The 5,446-nt window shown below is 35.2% G+C and overlaps 1 non-coding gene across 1 annotated transcript; it reads left to right on the plus strand.

Annotated features, from left to right (window-relative positions):
- The first annotated feature begins 920 nt into the window (after nucleotides 1-920).
- TRNAL-UAA (transfer RNA leucine (anticodon UAA)) lies at nucleotides 921-1,003 on the plus strand. Its single transcript has one exon. It is a non-coding gene; the product is annotated as a tRNA-Leu (tRNA).
- Nucleotides 1,004-5,446: the final 4,443 nt, after the last annotated feature.

The following is a 5,446-nucleotide window of genomic DNA, read 5'->3' on the forward strand; positions in this document are numbered from 1 at the left end:
TGTAGCCGATATGGAACCAAAAACATAATGGTTTTAGAACTGGTATATAGGAACCGATATAGAAATCATATCGAAATGGATGGAGTTATAAATTTCAGTGCCTTGTAATAGTTATTCGCGATAAAGTTCTGTATATTTCAAGAGATTTGAGATCGATGTGTCTAATAACTGTTTTCAACTCCTACTTACGATGTATTTAATGCTCCGACTGAAAATTATATTTTACAAAAGAATTGAACGAAGAATCGTGTTTGTTCACAAATTTACGCAAGATTTTCTATGAAAGAGACTTGCCTGCGCCACAATTTTTATTCGTGACTGCGTGTAACATAAAAATCGAAAGAGGGCTAATCATTAAATATGTCTATTCCGAAATAACCAAGATCAATAAATGATAACAATGTCGAATTTGAGCGTAATTACTATTCACGACTTGTAATTATTAAACGATTATTATACAATTATTGCACTGTTTCATCATGGTAAATAAAATGAGCTAATGAATTATTTAAAACACGCAATTCTATATGCAATTAGTATTCATAAAGATTGGAACATTTCTCAGTTTATGAATACTGACGACGAAACGTTGTAGGTACTAATTACAATTTGCGATAATTGATTATCTCGCAATGTAGATCGATACATACTTGCGGTAAGTCACACGTTTCAAGATGCCATGTATTTTCTAGATTAATTTCTTTATGCACCACTTGTAGGTATTTTTAGAAGATTTTTAGGAGATGTTGTTTCTGCATTTAATGCAAATAATAAGTGTATGCAGGATCAACTGTTCGATTTATTTTATGTTAAATAAAAATTTAAGAATATTTTAAAGAAAATAAATATACATGTGTATAATAATTAATTTTTTATTATTTCGATATTCATCAAGAGATAAAAGTGAAGTCGAGAAGACAGCTAGGTTGGCCGAGCGGTCTAAGGCGCCAGACTTAAGTTCTGGTTCCCTCTGGGAGCGTGGGTTCGAACCCCACACTTAGCAAATATTTTTTGGTGCTGCCATAGTGCCATGGCGACGAGCTTATTGCTAGTCAGTCAACTTCTGACCCGAAATTCGCGGATTTCAATTTCCGTCAAGTAGATATCTCCACCAAAAGTTAGTCTACCGTAGATGTTTTATAGGTGGTAAAGGTCTGTCACTATTTCACATCATTGGCGATCACGATACTCGAATACATACAAGATCGTAATACAAAAACATACTAGAACGCGTGTAATTCACGTTCATATTGGTTGATTATAAATTTACATTGATTATAATGGATAATATTTCGATCATTACCTATATTACGAAACTATTCAGCAAGAATTACTTATCCCTTTTCTCAATAATTCTCAGTAACGCTACATAATTTTCTAGTTCGTCTTTTTTCCAAATTATACCGTGAAACGGTATACATTCCCTTTGAACAGCTGGTATCGACAAAACGAAGTAGTAGTAAAAATCTGTGTAATAAAATTCTGCATTACTCGTCTGTTCGCCATGCTACAGTCTTCGCCTGGGTTTATCTAAAAATCTAAAAGGTTTGCTTCCTTCTAGAGAAATTAAATTTAATACGCTGTGCTCCACGTACGTTATATTTCTCAGGAAACAAGAAAAAACAATTATCTTTCTTTGACCTTACTAAATTCGTCTCTAAAAAAGTTAATAGGATAACCAAGTTAGTAACTCAGCTTGTATATTCGACCCATTCGCTTATCAAGCCACACAAACGAACAATCCACTAATTATCATCTCCCTTCTACTCTTCCCTTCATAACTTAAGCTATCGCTCATCTGGAATCTCGCTAGTGACTTTCCCTTTCTGAACATCGCGCTGAGCAAGAAAACGCGCCCGACGTTGGCGAAATATCCTTTCGCGAATGGGAACGTTACGTTAGGTTAATGCAGACGTATGAATTACTGTCACGTAGCGGGAAGGTTTTCTGGACGGGGATGCGTAATTTGTACCGGTGGCTGCAGCATCGTGAGATGAATAAATCATCTGGCACTTATCGCGGCTAAACTTTTCGAAATGTACGAGACCCACAAGCTCGCGGCTCGTGCGCGCACCTACGTTAGTTTCCTACGTAACGTCCTTTTTGGTCTCGCGGCTTTCAGAAGAAGACAGAGAAAGGAAGAGAGAGGGAGAGAGAGAGAGAGAGAGGGAGGGAGAGAGAGAGATTCGAAAGCGTCGAAAACGATTTATATCCGTCAGAAGGAACCGTCGCGGATTCCGTCGCTGAATTATTGTTTGTTTGACATTCTGATCTTCTTGGGCCAAGAACTTTTTTCTTCTTTTTTCCGCACGGTTAAGTGGAACAAGAAGAAAAAAAAAGGAAAAATCCAGGGAATGAATATTTATCAGCCTTTGGCCGGGATTAGTCGCGGTAATTCGTACGTGTCTCGGCTCTTTTGCTGGATTACATAAATTTGGGAAAAGTACTTCTCACTGCAGAGATTTCTCGGATGTTTCTTTTTAGGGAACCGAGATATTTATAGTTGATGCTTTGGATAATTCTTTTCATTTAATGCGATCTATGTTCCTCTTTTTGCGTACCTTTTACAAGCGCTTTCTGTCGCTAAATGAATGAATGAATTTTTCAGTTGTAAGCCGATGAATGGTCGAGTCACGTTCTAGAGAATTATACAGTTACACGATTATGTAAGCGTATACGTATCTCTTTGACTGTCGTAATGCAATGAGTTTGCATTATGACAAAAATTTTATCATTTTATAGTCATCATGATCTTTGTATTTTATATCATTTTGTATTATTATTATTTCGTACAGTACATATCTTTTCAAAGAGATTAGGCGGACAAAGGATAACTTTTCAAAAACTCTACTATAGTTTAACGAAATTAATACTTTCCATTCTTTATCAGAGTATAGTCAACAAAGAATAAAATTTTAAAGCAACGATAACAAATTTCTTCTTAAAGGATTAAATGTAACAATCTATTATCTTATTTTAAATTCAACGTATAACAATATATTCGCAATTACCATCTTGCTCTTTGCAATTAACTGTGATTGCAATTAATACTTCGCGAATCATAAAGAAAGCTCTTAGCCTCGAAACCTTGTAAAGTTTTGCACAAAAAGATGTGCTCGAAATCCTTTATTCTATTTCTTGCAGCTTGTATATTTTCGATCCCGTGAAACCATCCAGCCAAACGGGAATACTTTTTGCTGCATCTTCTGCCAAACGGAAACTCTCGTCGAAACTTTCCTTCGTACTGACGTTCGCCGAATTTTCGTTGTCCCGATTTGCAAGCATTAGTTGATCAATTCCGCGACTAATAATGATAAAAGCCGAGTTGTTTCAGGGTGAAACCGCGTAAAAAGCGGCGGATAGCCCTGTTCAACGACGGAAATAACCGTGGCTCCCGGTTCATTTTCATTTCTCCAACGGAACGGTCGGAACAGATGGCAAATTTTTGCCGGATGCCATGTAAAACTGCTTTTAGTTCTTTCCACGGAGTTACATCGTATTTTCAGAGAGAAGTCGCCCACTTTGCGCGTCGCTGCTCCGCACGGTACCATTTTTCTTTGCGATTCGTACATTTGCACTCGGCTGAATTGTTTATGTAATTAGATCGGACGCGGTCCGGTGGTTTTTATCTGTTTTGAGCGTTAAGGTTGTGTTCGATATAGGAAAGAAGTAACTTGATGTCAATGGAATCGCAACGAACGACTTGACAAGTGAAGTTCTCAATTTTCAGTTCGTTTTGAGCGCGGAGCGAATCGTTAAAATACAGTGATGAATAATTTTGTTGGTTTTGTAAATCGATAATTACCGATATATATATTACAGTACATATATCGATATTAATATTAATATATATTAATATATATGATGATTAATATATCATAACTATATACATATATATAATGTGATTAGTGCGATGAAATACTTATTAGATCGAAAGACGCGATTTTTGTGAGATCCTATTGAAATTAGTAACAATTTATTGTTAACAGGCATGCAAGAATAGGTAATATAAGCTAACATGCAAAGTGTTCCAAGTATGACCGTAGATTGATAAAATTAGAAAAATCTATAAAACTGTACATACAGGTTTCAACGCTAGAACTTCTTAAAATATTGAGAATAAGGAAAAGGTAGGATACAAATTAAATTGTTCAGCAATCATACCTGAAGTTCTGTATTTTTCAATGGATCCGTATGAAGAATACTTTCCCCTTTTCCACAAATTTTGTTACTACAGTGAATTAATATTTGAGAACAGGATTTATAAAAGCAAAACAAAATTCTGGAGTATCCACGTTCATTTTAGCATTATTGATTCGATCAATATAACGACAAATAATGCGATAATAAATAATAGCAACGAGGTAATTCTTGTGATATAAATTTAACGAGCTTCTTTTTGCAACACTTTTCAATTGTGACAGGGTAAATAAGTTACTATTTTTAAGCTCCACTCGTGTACTTTTCTTTCTAAGTAAAAGCAGCGAAGTTTTACGATAAAATTTCGCGCCGGAACTTCGAAACTCGGATGCTCGTTTGTCCACGTGAATCATGCTTATAAGTTAAGAACAATGAGCCCATTAGAATCGATAGATAATTCTGCACAGTTGGATCGTTAACACGAGAATCGCTCCTCGTAAAATGTTTCCATATTCATTGGAAATACTACAGGAAACTCTACTATGTATAAGATGATCGAACATCATTACAAGCAATTATTCATTTCGAATGTCCTTTAGATTCGATAAAGCATTAAATATTTACCAAAAACTAGATTTATTGATGTATACGAATTTGATAAAATAAAAAGATGTAATTCTTGGAATTATGTAATGATCTTAAACAATAGTATCTTATAATTACTAAATTTAGAAAATTTATTTTTCCAATTTATAATTCTTTTCTAACACCGCGTTTACTTATTTAAGCTTTCATAATTTAATAACTGTCCTTTTATAATTTCAAGATATTTATTACGAACGAGACATTAATTTTTTACAAAAAATAAAATATACAGCTATATATACAACATACTAAATTTCCTGGATGAAAAACAAAATATGATAACATGCGTAATGGTTTCACAATTGTTCGTCTGTACACTTTCTAATACACGCGCAGCTACCGTATATAACGCGCGTTTACCAATTTTACCCGATAAACGAAACGTTATTCGGAACAACAAGAAAGCAACAAAGCTGAAGCTACCTGTCGCAACGGACTCTTCCAGGTCGTCTCAACTCCTAATCCGATTCGTATTAAACATTTCCAACATCGAAGGCGTCGATTCGATTCGAATTCGAAATCGAGCACACCATATTCCAAACTTGAAACCCGTCGACGTAAACGCGATATCGCCATGAATCAAATTTAACCCTTGTACAATATCTTCGACGCGATACCTACGGACAAACGATTGCATTGCGGTCCCAGCGACGATAGATTT

Source organism: Bombus vancouverensis, chromosome 2 (assembly GCF_051014615.1).
Source record: "Bombus vancouverensis nearcticus chromosome 2, iyBomVanc1_principal, whole genome shotgun sequence".
Classification (NCBI taxonomy): domain Eukaryota; kingdom Metazoa; phylum Arthropoda; class Insecta; order Hymenoptera; family Apidae; genus Bombus; species Bombus vancouverensis.